Raw genomic sequence first — 18,521 nt, 5'->3', positions numbered from 1 at the left:
TCAAAACATAATATGATTTGGGGTAATACAGGTATATCTTGTTTGAACAATTAGCATATGCTAAATAATGACCTGAACACTTTGCATAACTTATTTCTTTTTAAAATAGTTTCCTCCTTGCAGTTCTTTCAGTTTTCGCCTCACACATTTTGATGCTATGATGTTAGGCACATACCATTCAGATTGTAATATTTTCTTTGTGAATTCTCCCCTTTATCATTATGCAATATTCTTCTTTAATCCTGATAACTTTTTTGTTCTGAAGTCTGTTTTGTCTGAAATTAATATAGTTACTCCCACTTTCTTTTTGTTAGTGTTAGCATGGCATATCTTTCTCTGTTCCTTTATTTTTAACGTATATGGGTATTTATTTTAAAATATGTATTTTGTAGACAACATTTATGAGGCTGACGATTAAGTTTGTGAACTTGCTACCATGTGCTTACATTGGCAGCACTGTACAAACAGCTCAGTAAGGTTTCATAACCTTGGTGTATCAGTGTATCACAGCTGTGTTTGTTCGACATGTGGTGGTGTCTTGCTGAGTGACATTCATTATTGTTGTTGAGTGTTGTGTGCTGTCAGGAGAATGTCTGAGCTTGAATTAGAGCAATGAACAAACATTAAATTTCTTGTTAAACTTGGCAAGAGTGGAAGTGAAATCAGGGACATGTTAGTCCAAGTTTATGGGGATAATGCCATGAAGAAAACGGCAGTGTATAAATGGGTTAAACCTTTTTCTAAGGGGAGAGAATGCATTATTGATGAAGAGAGGTCAGAGCAGTCAGTAATGAGCAGAACTGAGGAAAACATTGCAAACATTTGTCAAATTGTGTGTCAAAATTGTTGACTAACTGTGAGAAGCGTAGCAGACCAAGTAAACATTGATAGAGAAACAGTTAGGAAAATCATAGCATGAGAAAGGTCTGTGAAAAAATGGTCCTGAAAGAGCTCACTGATGAACAAAAGCAAAGAGGAGTCAAAGTTTGCCAAGACCTTTGGAAGAAGCAAGACAATGTTTTGGGCCGTGATATCATGGGTGATGAAACACAGATGTACCAATATGCGTCTGAAACAAAGTATCAAAGTGTACAATGGAAGTCAGTCAGTTCTCCACGAGCAAAAAGTTTCTGTCAATCCAAGTTAAGAGTCAAAACGATGTTGCTAGCCTGTGTTGATATCAGAGGGTCATTCATTATGAATTTGTACCAACTGGACAAACAGTTAAACAAGTTTACTATTGGGAAGTACTGAAAAATTAGATGAAAATGACCTGAACTTGTTGCCAATGATTCCTGGTTCTTGCATCACGACAATGCACCAGCTCACATGGCACTGTCTGTGAGGGAGCTTTTAGCCAGTCAACAAATAATTGTACTGGAACACCCTCCCTACTCACCTGATCTGGCCCCCAATGACTTCTTTCTTTACCCAAAGATAAAGAAAATATTGAAAGGAAGACATTTCGATGACATTCAGGACATGAAGAGTAATAGGACGACAGCTCTGATGGCCATTTCTGAGTTTCAAAATTGCTTTGAAGGGTGGACTAGGCTCTGGCATTGGTGCATAGCTTCCCAAGGGGAATACTTCGAAAGTGACCATAGCGATATTCAGCAATGAGGTATGGAGCACTTTTTGTAGGATCAGTTTGTGAACTTAACTGTCAGAACTTATATACATACACATATATATGTATATATGTATATAGGATATATATATACACATATATACATATATGTGTGTATATATGTATACATAATGTGATATATTGTTGCTATTATTTTGAACAAACTATTATCTGTCAGATCAATTCAGAATAAGACAAGTAGAAGTTTTCATTTTACCTTCTCTTATTTCTTCTTTGACGTTTTCCTTTGTACATGTAGCTCTGAGCTTGTGACCTATATCATTTCCCTTGTTTCTAAAGAATTAGTTTTAACATTTCTTGAAAAGCAGGTCTACTGGCAACAAATTCCCCCAATATTTGTTTGTGAATCTGTTTATTTCTCCTTCGTTTTTGAAGACTAATTTTGCTGGGTAGAGAATTCTAGGTTGTTTTTTCTTGTTGTTATTTGTTTTTTGTTCTCTAGAATTTTAAATATTACTCTCTACTCTTTCCTTTCTTGCATGGTTTCTAAGGATAAGTTAGATGTATTTCTCATCCTTGTTCCTCTATAGATAAGTGTTCCACCCCACGCTGGCGTCTTACATGTTTGATCATCTGTAGTTTTAAAATGATGCCTAAATGTAGTGCTTTTGTTGTTGTTGTTTTCATTCATCTCACTTTGTGTTCCTGGATCTGTGGTTTAATATGTGACATTATTAATGTGGGGAAAATTTCAATTATAATTGTTTCAAATATTTATTTTGTTGTTTTCTCCTTCTGACATTCCTATCATGCATGTTACACCTTATATAGTTATTCCAAAGTGTTTAGATATTCTGACCTTTTGTTTTCCATCATTTTCTGATTGCTTTTTGGCTTTGTGGGTTTCTATTGATATAACCTCAAGTTCAGAGATTCTTTCCTCAGCCATGTCCAGTCTATGAATAAACCCATCAAAGACATTCTTCATTTCTGTTAGTGTTTATTGTATTTATTTGTTTATTTTTGCTTTTTCCTCTCTTTGGTTCTTTCTTAGAATTTCCAACTCTCTCCTTACATTGCCATCTATTCTTACATGTGTCTAGTTTCTATTAGAGCCTTTAGTATATTAATCATAGTTGTTTACATTTCTGGTCTGTTAATTCCAACATCTTTTCTATATCTGCATCTAGTTTTGATGCTTTCTCTGCCTCTTCAAAACTGTTTTTGTTTTTGTTGTTGTTTGTTTGCTTTCCTTTTAGTATGTGTTGTAATTTTTATTCATAGTCAGACATGATGTAAAAGGAACTTCTATAAATAACCTTTTAGTATTGAGGTCATAAGGTACATAGGCAGGGAACCATTCTGTGGTCTTATAGTTAGGTCTGAGTCTTAGGGGGCTTGTGCCTCTTGACTGTGAGCTTCTCATGTCTTTCTGTTTCCCCCCCTTAAGTGGGAAAACCTGGCTAGAGGGGACTAGGGTTGGTTATTTCCCTTCTCCCAGAGATCAATTAGGCTCTGATGAAACCACCATGGGTTAGGCTCTGATTAACTACTTTCTCCAGAGGGCAGACCTTGTTATGAAGAACAGAATTCTCTGGTGTGTTTTAAATGGCTTATTTTCTCTTCCCCCTGCCAGAAGCACAAGCAGATCCCCCGCCCCCCATCCCAACCCATATTCACTCTGAGAACCTGGTAGAACTCCAGGAGATAAATTCCCTGTGTTCGACTGTAGTTTTTATCGCACAGACTTGTTTATTCTGAGCCTCCTGCAATCCCTGTTACAATTCAGGTTTTTCTGCCAGTACTGATTCCCATGGATGTTTCAGGCTGTAGATTTCTGCTCTGGTAAGTTGTGATTCTCTATATCTGCATATCAGTCTCTCCAGTTTTGGAGGCAGCAGTGTGCTCTGAGACCTCACTTCTCTGATAAATCTAAGAAGAGTTGTTGATTTTCCAGTTTGTTTGAATCTTCGCTTGTTAGGGTGGAGTGGTTTCTTCCAAGGTTCTTACAGGCTGGACTGGAAACCAGAAGTCATTCAGTTGTTTTCTTAAAAACCTAAATGTAGCATTTTTGCTTTTGGTGTCTCCTACAATTCCAATATAGTTATATCATATTTAAAACTTAAATAAGTAGTAGTAGAAGGAGGAGGAGGAGAAGTTTTAGCAATAGTTTCTTGCCATTTAAATAACTTTTAGTTTTCCTTGCCTTAATAAGCGCCCTCTTTTTTTTTTTTTTTTTTTTTTTTTTTTGATTTCCTTAGTTTTCTACCACCTTTCTCTAATTTGGATGTCAACTTTCTCAGAAAATTCCACTTCCCTTCAATACATTCAAGCACCATCAAATAATATTTCTGTTTTACTTTTAATTTTTATTAAAATAGCCCTCCTGGAGAATGCTGTCTTTTTTTGTTGTAATTTATACATGGTTACCATCTGGGCCTGCTACCTAGTTGTCATCCTAAGAGTCCCTTTAATGATCATCATCTGGAAAGTTTCCATGGCCTCTTTCAAGTCCATCAAGTTCCTCAATTCAGTTCCCTCTTTCTGGCTTTACTCATTGCTCTGATAGAGCACATCCTGCAGCACTTTGAGAAAATCTGTGGAAGGATTTTTTTATGAGTTTGCATGTCTGAAGACGTCCTGTCTTATTGCTTCAGACTTAATTGGTAATGTTGATGGATAGAAATTTCTGTGTTGAAAATGACATAAGCATCTACCGCTCCATTGCTATCTTTCTCTGTTTTGCTGTTGAGAAGTCTGGTGATGATCTGATTCCTGATTGTTGTTTTTTTTGTTGTTGTTTTTTTTTTGTTTGTTTGTTTTATGAGACTATTTTTTTTTCCTTTCTTCAGAGTTATAGGATCGTCTCTATATCCCCAGTGATTTTAAATTTCATGAAAATGTGTTTTAATGTGACTCTTTTTTATTCATTTTGCTGGGTACTCATGGGTCCTTTCAACTTAGAAATATGAGTCCTTCCAGGACTTTTACTCCATTAATTACATAAGACTGAAAAATGACTCTGTCTCCATTTGGGGAAGAATTATTGTGGAAGAGCCCGGGGTCCCTAGGGACATTTTTGTCAATGCCATGATTTCACTTTTAAGGTCCTTAGGCGTAACTTGTGTGAAGTGAAATATGAGGCAATTTTTTTTTTCCCATACTGTATGAGCAGACTAAACAGAGGCAAATGTGAGGTTTTAATTAGAGTAATTGGCAATTAATGAAGGGCTTAATTCTGTATCAGGGACAGTATGGGAGGATGAGTGAGTTAATTGAGCATAAAATAATCTTAGCAGGGCTGATTCAGCCTGGCCTCAAAAAGGATGGACACTAAGGCCACATCTGCCCTCTACATTATGGGCCACAACTGTGACACGCCAGAGATAGCCATTAACTAGTTCGTTCTGAGATCTAGAAATTGGGAGTCATTTAGCAGCCTGGCCACAAGTCAGACTGTGTATCTCAGCGTGGTCTACAGAAAAAAACAATATTTTTAGTCATGTGTCTATTTCCAGCATCTTCTTAATTGATTCTGAATTCAGGATGGTGGCGAGGTGGTGACATCTCCCTTCTAACCTACAGGCAGTGCTGATTTTCTGTTAGTCACAGCCAAAAGCAAGAGCAGAAAACATTTCTGGCAGAAAATATTTCATTGTTATCTCCTATGTTTTCACACTGTTCACTTAGTGAATTTTTGTATGATTTAACCTGGAATGAGCTAGGATGGTATCCATATCTACAATTTCAAAGATAGACTGTTGGAGATAAAAGATTAATATGCCAGTTATATCACAGAGGCTTAAGCCGCATCTACTTGTCATTTATCTTGACAAGGTATAAGATTCCTATAGCCTTTATAGCAATCATTTACCTTTGGTGAGTTCATAGATTGAGTTGAATAATGAGCTCCTGTACAATGATCATCCAAGATCTGGTCGAAGGTCATTAATTTACGTTGCCTCTCTACATTGTCCTGAAACAATGGCTGTAATTTAATCACTTTTTAAAAAAATGGCTCAAGACAGCATGTGGGGACAGAGCTCCAGAAAGCAGTTTCCAAGCTCTCGGCCTAACATAGAAAGGTGCTGGCTCAGGTAGTAAAATGGCCATCAACTGTGATCAGATGGCCATCAGCTGTGGCTAGTTGGCCGTCAGCTGTAACCGGTGAGACACTGGCCACTAATATAACTGCTGTAGTTACGCTAGCAGAAAACGGGGGCTAGCAAGAAGATGGTGGTGAGCCTACAAGCGGCACAATGAGGGTTGCTGACAGTGTGGCTCCTGCTTCCTGTGTCTCCAGCCCAGCCGCCAGCAAGAATATAGTGATTTGACTCCCCTGCCTATGGCTCTGTGGGTGTGCCTTTTTGGCCTCACCATGTCCTGCATTCTTATGTGGGGAGTGGGAGCAGAGACCCCGCAGGCCGCCCTGCATGACACAGCACCAGGTTTCTTCTATTGTGGTGACCATGGTTGTAGAAATACTCTGTTACTGTATCATGAGAGATACATTTTGTAATATTATATAGTAGCAAAAATAGTAAAAAATGTACATAAATACAAAAGAGGTTACCTAAGAAAGCATGACAAAACAATACATTTTAATTAGAAACTTATTCTTGTCCTACAATGATGAAGACAAGGAAGCATTGAAAAAAGGCTGAAATTATGTCAGACTTAAAGGACTAGTTCGAAACAACTTCTGCTGACAGATCATCATGAAACAAAGATTTTAAAGTATATATATACTTTACACACACACACACACACACACACACACATATATATATACTTTAAAATCTTTGTTAAAGTATATATATATATATATATATATATATATATATATACTTTAAAATCTGTTTCATGATGATCTGTTTCATCATTAATATACATATATATTAATGATGTCAAATTTAAGGAGAGAGGAATGTGTATGTTACAGGTATAGTACTAAATTAGACATTTAAAACAATTCTTAGAATTCTTTAGAGTGTCTATAACTAGCTTCCTACTAATTGTCAATTATTTAAAACTTTTTATTACATGTATTTAATTATATACACAGAGAGACAAATAATATGCTCTTCATTAGAGAAACTATAACAAAGGATTTTATCCTCACTTGCAACTTCAGAAATATATGTTATAATCCCGCTTTATTATAGATGATGCTTAATTCTGAAGATATGAGTTCTGCTATACATTTGAGCAAGTACAATTAAATCAATGCATATCTCTGGCACAAAGCTTAGTTTATGAATATAGTTCTATGGAATCATAATGTCTGTAGAAAAATTAGTGTGTTATATCTGTCTTAGGGTTGGTTTTCACAGGATCTATTCCCACCCAAACACAGATACTGGGACCTTTTATTCCACACAGCTACGGTCCATCTAGGTATCATCCTCTCAGTGGGCTTGCATGCATCCTGGATCTTTGAAAAAGAGTATCAGTATAGGACATTTACGGCGAGTTTCAGTATTGTCTTGTGGCAAGAGAAGGCATCACTTGTACCACACTGTGTGCAGGAGAAATTTTGTCTCAAGTGGATTGATCTGTAGATGTTGTCTTAGCAGATCAGAGTATGCCAGCTCTAACACCCAAGGTGGCTGGGCAGTCTCTGAATGCTGAACCAGCTCCTCCTCACATCGTTCCCCTACTTCTACTCCTCTTGTCTTCCTCAACCCCCACTGATCATGCACTTTCCTCCTTGGACTTACTAGGCAGGTGATGTCCATCTCTTTACCTTGGTGATGCAAAGTAATCTAGATTTGCCTTTATTCATGTCCCAAAGTACCATTTGACAAACTATTCTGTTTCCTTCTCAGACTTCACTTTAGATTTTTAGAACACTTTTTACTTATTTCAGTGAAATCTGATGATGTACATTAAAACCTTTGACTCACATATCCAAATATTTTGGGCAATGATGTGTAAGCCTGGCTAGAGAGACACTCATTTAAGGAGGAACATACACTGGTGCCACCATACTCAGATTCTCAGGCATGTAGTTTGATTGGGGCTTTGTTTAATATGCTATAACAAAAATACCATAAACGAGGTAGCTTATAAACAATATAAATTTATTTCTCATAGTCCTGGAGGCTAGGAAGCCCAAAAGAAGACACTGGCTCATTCAGTGTTTGTCCAGGACAAACTTCCTGGTTGGTAGACAACTATTCTATCTTTTTATTGTAACGGGGTAAGGGGTAGGTAACTCTCTGGGGTCCTTTCAATTATAAGGAAACTAATAATAATCCCAAAAGTCCCATGTCCTAATATCATCACATTGGGCATTAGGTTTCAACATAGGAATTGTGGGGTGTGGCGATCATACAAATATTTAGTCCATAGCAGGACCCTATATTCTGACATTTCAAAGTTTGAGATTCAAATAAGCAACTATGACTGAAAAATAACTGGTGTATAGTGTAAATGTAAGAGCCCTTTTGAAAGTCTTAACATTGACCTGCCTTGGAGAGCTGTTGTAAACAAACAAACAATTATGTAGTAAACATAAACTATTTGGCACTGTGCCTAGCACAAATTAAATACTCAAACCAGTGATGGTGATGGTGATATGTATATATATTTTTACTATTACAATAATCCTAATTCTCCTTGTGGTAAAGTGGATTTTTATGAATGATTTGAAGACTCTTCTGCTACAAAGTTATAGTATGGTATAAAATACTGTACATAATTAGTTGTCATGTCCAGCATGACACGGGCAGGGAGAGAACGAGAAGGGGCAGCGAAGGGTTAAGAAAGAAACAGAAGTCAAGAGATTTATGCTATAGGGGCCAAGGGTCTCACAGCCTCAAAGGATCCTGAGAGCCCCGAATTGGACCACCTTGTGGCTTTACAAGGAAGTAGCATTGTTTTTCTCCATGGTCTGTGAATTTCATACATTATATTAGGAAACTGATTCAAACCAATCACCCTTGCCTGCAAGTGGCCGAAACAGAAAGTCCCAGGATGTCTCAGTAATTGTTGTATGTACCTCTCCAAGGGACAAAATCTTTATGCTGAAACTTACTGATATGAATAGATGGAGGACTGATGTTATCACATCATTGAATCTCTTCCCAAGCAGGTTGTAGGAAGGAATACAGCCACATAGGCAGAAGCCCTCCTTAGCCGGGGGAAGGTGGGGTTCTGTGCCCACCTCTATCAACCCTGTGAGTCCTCCAGATGGCTCCTAGGTGACTGTGCCTGTTTTAGGTTGTTCCTTCCTTGATGAATCTTACCCGTCATTAACTAATCAGCCATCATTTGGGGCCAAATAAGGAGACATAAGGTATAAGTACAAAGGTGAAGCAAGGTCCCTGAAAGGATCAGTCTCACAGACTCTCCTTTCTTTAGGGGTAGGCACAAGGGGACAGATGGGTAGGCTGCTGTGTGACAACAATTAGTAATCTGTTTCTCACTATCTTTCGTATATAGACATCATATGTATAAAGCAGTGTTTTGAGCATAGTGGGTTTTACATGGATAACTGTTTTCTCTTGTCAAATATAAGGCAGTTGTGTTCAGTTTTTCCTCATCAAAATCTAAATTCAATTCTAAGTTTCTATGAGATTAATGCTGTGCCATATTTGTGGGAATAGTAGGCCTTGATGGGATCTGATTTGGGTAATATGACACAAAATGTGACAAAATTGAGGTGGAACAAAAAAGTCACAGTGAATTTATAAAATTTTATAGGAGGGACCAATCAAAATATATTTATAAGAAAGCAAGTGAAATATCCTTAATTAATATGTAGTTTAAAAACAGAAACAAAAAAATGTAGTTTTTCAGAGAAGATGGTGAAAAACAAATCCTTTTGCCCACGGATCTTTAGGTCTCATACAGAGATTAACCATGAACTTCAAAAGAGAACCTGGTAAAATAAATTAGCGTAGGTATTAAATCAAGATATCTTCCATGATTAGTTAATGTTTTCAGTTTACACTTAAAAACAACACTCTAAGTCACTAAAATTGCATGAGCTTTTTGTCTTCATGTTGGAGAATTAATATATATTTAACATACAAGAGGGGAGATCTTCCTTTACCCTTATTTAGTCACTTTCTCCTTCTCTAGAGTAAAATTTATTGAAACATGAACACAGTCAAACATCTTGGAGATATTTATTCTCAGAAAATAAACATGATATGACCTAATAATTCTAAGTATTTTCAAAAATTTATCTGCACAGGAAATAGAAATAAAGATAATATACTAAAGCTGCCACACAGTAGATTTAAGGTAGACATAAAGAAAAAAAAAATGACAGTGAATATGACAAAGTGTAAAAAAAGGAATATAAGCAAGGTCAATAGATATCTTTTCGGATTTAGTTATGCCTAGAATTTAGTGGATGGAAAATATAATTCTCACATATCTCTTACTGTACAAGTGAGTTATCATTGATTCAGTCACAGTTATTTTGAATACTGTTTGCATTTTTCAAAAAGCAATATAAAAGTCTTTATGATACAAAATAAAACCGTTTCTTATAAATAAATTAACCTCTAAAATAAGTCCGGGATGAAGCATTTGAGAATTGTGTTAGCAACAGATAACATTTTGAAGTCAGACATTTTAAGATGATTTAAATAATTCCTGCTTTTCAAGAAGTTTTAATAAATACCTTTAAGCATTTATTCTTCTTAAACTGAAAAGTTACCTAATATGAGCCTTGCTGCATATAAGTTCCTTATTTACTTGGCGTAATACATCTCTTTAAATAGTAATAATAAAAGGACAATATAGTGTATTAAGCGTATTAGCGGCCATGTAAACAGAGTTGCCATCTTGTGGATAGCTCAGCAATAGGACGGTTGATGGTGCAAGATGTAGTAAAATGCTATATTCTAATATTCCTAACTTCTCAGCGTAAATAATAATGTTCAGAAGATTTTAAAACCTCTTTAAATTCCTAAGTCTTGTCTATCAATTTTTCACCTGACAGACATGTTTATTTCTTCTAAAGTTAGTATTAACCTAACACTATACCCTAGTTTATTAGTGGGTACGTTAGGAAACATTGGAGGCTGGTTTCTCCAGTTTAATTAGCCTCTAGTGCTGATTTGTTTTGCTAATATAAATATTAATTTAACCACAAAATTGATGTAACAGAAATAATTGTCAGGCAATTAAATACTGCAATGATTTCAGCTCCTGGGAAATATATAGTATATAAGTATTGTAATAAAATTGACTCTGGGTGGTGAACAAGTAATGCAATATATAAACAATGTATTATAGAAATGTACACTTGAAACCTACGTAATTTTGCTAACCAATGTCACCCCAATAAATTTAATAAAAATTTTTTTAAAAAGGTGTATACTTGGCTTGAAACTCAAAAATCTACTTCATTTGTCAAAAATGTTTTTATAGACTTCATGTTCTTCATATCAGGCAATATTTACTGATATAAATTTACTCAGAATAATACCTAGATTAATTCCTGTAGTTTTTTTTTTTCTTCCTTTCACCTTACATATTCCCCTTATACTAAGCCTGTATGTAGCTGTTAAAGTTAAAATATTTGTCAGTTCTCTGGAACTCACAAGTGCTTCCTGTCCATTTTAGATAAAGGAATGTAAAATAAGAAATGAAGCAATGCTGATAAATTCATTATAAAATGTAGTGTTTTTCATTTTACCTTTTTTTTTTGAAATTGGAGATATTTTTAAAATCCTGACAAAAATGTATTTTATTTCTCTACTAGTATATAATAAATAGTGTATTCAAAGAATGGCATCATTCTTGCATTTTCTTGCAGTCTCTTAATGTTGCAACATTGTTACATTTAGGATTTTTTTTTTTGCAGTATGTAATCAGGTTGGATTTTTTATCATTAGGTCGGTACAAAAGTAATTGCGTTTTTAAAGGTTTAAAATAATTGCAAAAACCGCAATTTTTTGCACCAACTTTTGCACCAACCTAATAATAGAAGTTTATGATAACAATAAGGATTTCCATTTCTTATCATCAGTGTTCATGTTACATATTCACAGTCTTATTCTCAGCTTTAACACATATGCATGCGGAGACTGAGTATCATTTATTTAAGTAGACACTTAAAAGGACACATGGCAAATAAATTACTGGAAGGCCCTGATCTTAAATATCTCTTCTCTTCCTAAAGAGATATTTCAAAGAATTACTATAAACTTCATAACTTCCACTCATCAGTAATTTCAGATGATTACTGCCCACGATAAAGAAATATAAGTTTTCTGTTATGTGTAAAATACTATACTAGAATAATCACACTGAATTCTCTACGTAATACAGAAGGTGCCAAAAAAGTATACACATTTTAAGAAATGAAAACTGTATTAAAATTATAATACTCAATACTTACTGATAACAAAAGATTAATACAAGTCACATTTGACTTCTGTAATTACAAGAGGTGCTCAAAGTGGTTACCGTCAGCATCCAGACAATTCTGATGACGGCAAACTACTGCTTGAGTAAAGTTGACCGAACTGTCAACTTGTATACATTTTTTTTTGGCACACTCAGTATATTATATGCTGTATTTATCTGAAACTTTTTTGAGTGTATGGATGTAATTATTTAAAACTAAAGTATGCATTCTGTCCTAATGAATTATAATAAAATTTGAAATTGACAGTGGATGGAGTAAAGAGTCATTCAATATTATAAGGCATCATTAAAACATTTCTACTATATTTTCCTTCTCTTCTATTCCTTCGCCTAGGAATTAAATTATATTACATTAGTTTTCCTATTTTGTACACAATTCAAATACTTATGTTTTCATATTTTATAAGTGAACTCCCTTAAAATTTTACTGATGCATTGATTAGTCTTGAATTTGTGTAATTCAAAGTCTTGAATTTGTGTAATGCAAGCATGACAATCTATATTCTTAAAAAAATGTATTTACATATTTTAATAACACAAAATTAGGGTCTTCTACCAAGGCATCCACTCATGAATGAAGCATGTGAAGGCTGTGGGTGTTTGACATACAGTGCCTGCTGGGCGTAGGAGTATCCATACTCCCCAGTCCTCATCGTGCCCTGTGTGTGACAGGGCAGTCCCCAAACACAAAACAAAATGACAAAGATTATGATCTGTGTTTACTAAAATCACCAGAATATACATTTATCTTAAGAATTAACTGAGTTGCTTAGTAGTTGGGAAAAAAATTTAACTGAAACATATATGCCCATGTACATATTTCAATTAATTATATAGCAGCATGATTTCTACATGCAACAAAATATTATCTAATTTTGTTAGTTTTTTATCTCTGCCATTACATATTTACACCTTTAAAATTTTATATAATGTATGACAGAGAGGAGCGTATTTTATTTTATAAGTAATTATTTTCTCCATGACATATCATTTTAGCATTTACAATCTTACGTAGTTTTATCATTTGTTTACCTGAAATACCGTTGACATTCCCATTTTCCAAATTCATCTTTCTGATCTGTAATTCAATTTTATAGCATTTTGAACAGCAATGACTCTTTTTCTATATACAGTTCCATCTAAATTCCCATGTTTTAGGCAGAAATAAATGAACAGTGTCTTTCCCACCAAAGTACATTTTGACAAATAGTCTGCTTGAGTCTAGATTCTTGAACTTGACTAATATAATTAAATTACAAATAATACTGGGAGGGGCAACAAATTTAAAAAGACCACTAATAGAGTCAATTTTATAAATCAAGTTATTAATCAATTTTATAAATCGACTTGCAATAGAATTTTGTAGTAGAAATTTTAAGGGTTTAGGATAATAATAGTTCTTTATTATTTTGAAGGTATTGGATCAACTCTTTTAAATTACCCAAATGCCTTTAAAATAAACATGTTTGAACTTCTGAATAACAGCAATATTTTTTTTAATTAATTTTATTGGGGTGACAATTGTTAGTAAATTTACATAGATTTCAGGTGTACAATTCTGTATTACATCATCTATAAATCCCATTGTGTGTTCATCACCCAGAGTCAGTTCTTCTTCCATCACCATATATTTGATCCCCTTTACCCTCATCACCCACCCCCCACCCCCTTACCCTCTGGTAACCACTAAATTATTGTCTGTGTCTATGAGTTTTTGTTTCTCATTTGTTTGTCTTGTTCTTTTTGGTTTATATACCACATATCAGTGAAATCATAGGGTTCTCTGCTTTTTCTGTCTGACTTATTTCACTTAGCATTATTCTCTCGAGATCCATCCATGTTGTCACAAATGCTCCTATATCATCTTTCCTTAACGCCAAATAGTATTCCATTGTGTATATGTACCACAACTTCTTTATCCATTCATCTATCGAAGGACATTTTGGTTGTTTCCATGTCTTGGCCACCGTAAACAAAGCTGCAATGAACATTGGCGTACACGTGTCTCTATAGAGAAATGCTTTTATATTTTTGGGGTAGATACCCAGGAGAGCGATTGCTGGGTCATATGGTAATTCTATTCGTAATTTCTTGAGGAACCTCCACACTGCCTTCCATAGCGGCTGCACCAGTCTGCATTCCCACCAACAGTGTATGAGAGTTCCTTTTTCTCCACAGCCTCTCCAACACTTGTTACTATTTGTTTTGTTGATGAAAGCCATTCTGACTGGGGTGAGGTGATATCTCATTGTGGTTTTCATTTGCATTTCTCTGATGATTAGCGATGTTGAGCATTTTTTCATATGTCTATTTGCCATTTGTATGTCCTCTTTGGAGAAATGTCTCTTCAGGTCCTCTGTCCATTTTTCAATTGGGTTGTTTGTTTTTTTGTAGTTGAGTTTCATGAGTTCCTTGTATATTTTGGATATTAGCCCCTTATCAGAGGAACTGTTTGCGAAAATCTTCTCCCATTCAGTTGGTTGCCTCATTATTTTGTCAATAGTTTCTTTTGCTGTGCAGAAGCTTTTCAGTTTCATATAATCCCATTTGTTTATTTTAGTTTTTACTTCCATTGCCTTTGGAGTCAAATTCATAAAATGCTCTTTGAACCCAAGGTCCATAAGTTTAGTACCTATGTTTTCTTCAATGCAGTTTATTGTGTCAGGTCTTATGCTTAAGTCTTTGATCCATTTTGAATTAATTTTGGTACATGGTGACAGACCATGTACCAAAAATGCTATCTGAATAACAGCAATATTAACTGCATTTTATATTTATGTATATTTTAAATTTTATATATTTGTACATTGTCTCATTTCGTTTAATCCCTACTTCAACATTTTTTCCCTGTAGATAACATTTTCATTCTCATTCTATACCTGAAAATTATTAATTTTTCAAAAATCTTACCGATAGTAGGTGATACAGTGAGAATTAGAGGCTGGATCTTTGAACCCAAATCTAGAAATCTTACCCATAGATCACCCACTAACTTATTACTAAGACCAATAAATAATTAAATCTATGTTCACGAAAGTTAGAACTTGGGAGGAAATTTTGAACATATGCTCTATGAAAGTATCTTTTCATATACTTTCAACTTTTAGAACTTTCATTGAGCTGTACAATAAAACCAATTTTCTGTCATTGGAAATGTGGAGGGATTATAATAACTATTTGTCCTGAATCCATTATTCAGGACATGAACCAACATAAAGACATACAAGGACACTGTTTGACCTCCTTTCCCTAAAAGTGGAGATGGATGAAGCAAATTGCTCTCACTCTCTCCAGGTGGTTCTACTGTTTGTATGCTAAGCCGCACAGTTTTGAAAGGGCTTGCCTTGGGATATGACTTGGCTGAATTTAGAAGGAGCTGGTCATTGAATAGTTCTGCTAATTTTTGCATCTCACAGTTATGTGGCTGACAGCTCCTTTTGGTGGGGAAAGCTTGGATATATTTCAAGGTGATTGTAGTTTTGGCCCTCTGGCAGCAAAGTGCTGTAACCAGCTTAGCCCATTATCATCCTCTCCCACTGGATTTAATCTTGGGGAGAAGTCTGGGGCTTTTGTCAGGATAGAGGATAAGGGACGGATAATTATTCCATGCTTGTACTGAAAGTGAACAGCACTATATTATAAAGTAGACTTCAATTACTGAAATGGGTTTCTCTATAGTTCTAGTGACTTACATATTACTCTTTGTGCAAACCACTATTTAACATTATTTTTTTAGTGATGTTATGCTTTTAATATCTCATACTTTAAGCTTTATTACACAAAACTATGGCCATACTATTTAACATTCAGGAAGTAAAATGCATTTTAATTTTTTAATTTATTTTAGAAGATTTAAAAATACAGATGGTTGCTCTGACCAAAGTAATTGAAAACTCCACTGAACAGTTGTCTACATTGAAATTTTCCTCAACTCAACTTCCTTAATTTCATGGGGGTAGTTCTGTAAAATCAATGCAAAGTAATTAGAAAATTTAAAATTCTGGATGTTGTAATTACATGAATCTGTTTCTTTAATATCCATTCTGTGGAATATCTTCTATAAATACTGTGCTTTAATAAGCATATTTAAAAGACAAAATTCCCACGGGACCTAATTAATTAATTATGTCAATGGGTCTTAGCATATTTGGGGCAGTATTTTCAGTTTGCTGCCCATCAGTAGCTCAACGTCACTTTCACTTCCCTTTCAGCAAAAATTATAGTCAGAGATAAGCATTACAATTTGCAGCTGACAGTTTAGGGTTAAGATATGATTCCAGGTAAAAGAAGCCAATGAGAGTACACCCAGTTGATGTTTGTGACATCATCTTCCAGTCGGAGTACACAGAACAGCTGAGGTAGCGTTCAGTTTCAGCCCCAGAGCCATTATGATGGATGTTTACATCTCTTCATTGAGAGCCAATTATCTCGCTTTTGTGTGAGGCCCAAGGATCACTCATGCTGCCAGGCTGCACACAGCACTGTTGGATCTAACTGAATGAATTGTTTTCCCTGTCTCTGGTAAGAGCCTCTTCTGTTTTACCTTCTCTTTCCAAATAAAGGTAGATGTAACAGAGGAGGCAATGTAAGAAACTGGTGTCAGGGTCGAACAGGATTACTATCTAGGCTTTGAATGAGAGGAATGTTTAGCGTTATTAAAAGGAAGTGTGGATTTAGTAAAATGAATTGAAAAAGAGCTTGCTAACATGTACCTGGCAAACTCATTTATAGGAGAAAATGAAAATCAGGCACATTCAGAGTTTCTTTACAAAAAGGAAAGTAACTGCTATTAGAGGATTGTTATTTTTAATTTGTTTTTAAAAAATGTATATGGATATGTATAGCACTTTGCTTCGTCTCTGTATGTTTTGCTGTTAGTAGCAAAGAGTACAAGTAGAAATGGTCAACCAAGTAGTATTGCTATAAATTGAAAATGAGTCAAAGTTTCTAATTGTTAAATGATAGTTCTTTGGGACAGTTTTCCGAAGTTGGATCTATACAGGAAAACACATTTTACCAAGTAAGCAAAGACTTTAGCTTCTGAAATAAAGTTGTAGTATTTTGTATTCATATTCATCATTTTAAAATGACAGTAACAAATAGTTTTATGGAACGTTGTTTTTTTTTGGTTTTGTTTTTGTCTTTGTTTTCTGGAATTAAGAGACATTAAAATCACTTATTCCACTGAATGCTTTTAAATGTATAACAGAATACTGTGTTTTATGTATCTGCAGAATATTGAAATGCTGAAAATAAAGTTTTCAATTATTTAATTATTATTAGAAATATTTGTGCCTGAGGATCCTTATAGTATTGCAGCAAAACAAATGTACTTATAGCTGTTGAGTTGCTATGGATATAGGGACTGAATCTGACAGGGATCCGGAAAAATCAGATACAATGCAAGCTTTTAATTGACTAAGAATGTTCACATGCTATCGAATGAAGAATTCAAAAACATTTTTATCTCCTCAAATATTGTTTATTATCACAATATAACATAGTAAACTGTTATTTTAAATTAGCATGCAGTTATTTATGACATGAAGACACAAAAAAGTATAAATAGCTGTATTTATAACATGTCCTCTTATTCTATCAGCATCTCCATCTCTTCTAGGGTAATAAAACTTTTCAATAATGACTTGTCTAGCAGGCTTTGATATGCTCATGCTTTCCAGCTTTATTTTTACTCTGCTTTAACATCAGATACAGAGAGTGCCAAAAAAAATGTATACACATTTTAAGAAAGGAAAAAAAAACTGTATTAATTGCAATACTCAATATATACCAAAAACAAAAGATGAATACAAGTCACATTTGACTTCTGTAATTACAAGAGATGCTCAAAGAGGTTACCATCAGAGTCCAGACACTTCTGAATATGGCAAACTACTGCTGGAATATAGATAACATCTCTTAAAATGTGTGTACTTTTTTGGGCACCCCTGCTATTTTTGCCTGTGCACACCAGTAATTTAGATAATTAGAAATGAGGGTTTGGAGATGCTTAAGTTGTGCTTGAAGACAGCAGGGTTTTGTCAGCTATGTCACACTTCTCTGTCTTTAAACCAGTCCAGTCCTGTTTGGCAGTGTTTGACATTACTGTTCAATTTGTCTACTTCAGTCAATTCAGGTCTGAACAACACTGATTTTATAGAAAGCGTCAGATGTGTATTAATGAAATCTAAGGGATTGAGCTTTGTTGTCTCAAGCAAGACAACATAATAATCCACTAAAGCTCAAAAGCTGACACATACGTATCTGGATTTCATTTTTTGCAGGGAGATATGTGTTGGTTATTCTGTGAATTTTAAAATCTGAAAGTGGGAATCCAAAAGTTTGGTAATACGAACTTGAAAGCATAATGATTCGCCATTTTGAAATGATTGTTTTTTTTTCCCCTTAAGTACTTTAAAGTGGAGTTGAACAACCCAAAGGTATTGACTGTCGTTTTTACAGGTGATCAATCTTGACCAGGGGAAAGCGTTTGTTTTCCAACAATTAGCTCTGTAAAAATCTATGTATATCATTCTGT

At 34.8% G+C, this 18,521-nt stretch overlaps 1 protein-coding gene across 7 annotated transcripts in view; it reads left to right on the top strand.

Moving 5' to 3' along the window:
* Window positions 1–18,521, top strand: part of MGAT4C (MGAT4 family member C) — a 684,332-nt gene that overhangs the window by 478,787 nt on the left and 187,024 nt on the right. Inside the window, exon 1 of one of the 7 annotated variants that reach the window (XM_081059248.1) lies at window positions 16,339–16,504. The exons of the other annotated variants lie outside the window; for them this stretch is intronic. The gene's annotated coding sequence lies outside the window, so the exon portion shown is untranslated. Of the gene's footprint in view, window positions 1–16,338; window positions 16,505–18,521 lie in introns of those variants that run through there. 7 annotated transcript variants of the gene reach the window in all.

This window comes from Rhinolophus hipposideros (assembly GCF_964194185.1).
Source record: "Rhinolophus hipposideros genome assembly, chromosome: 9".
Classification (NCBI taxonomy): Eukaryota; Metazoa; Chordata; class Mammalia; order Chiroptera; family Rhinolophidae; genus Rhinolophus; species Rhinolophus hipposideros.
The sequence above is the reverse complement of the archived record's forward strand: the minus strand, read 5'-3'. Positions and strand labels throughout refer to the sequence as shown.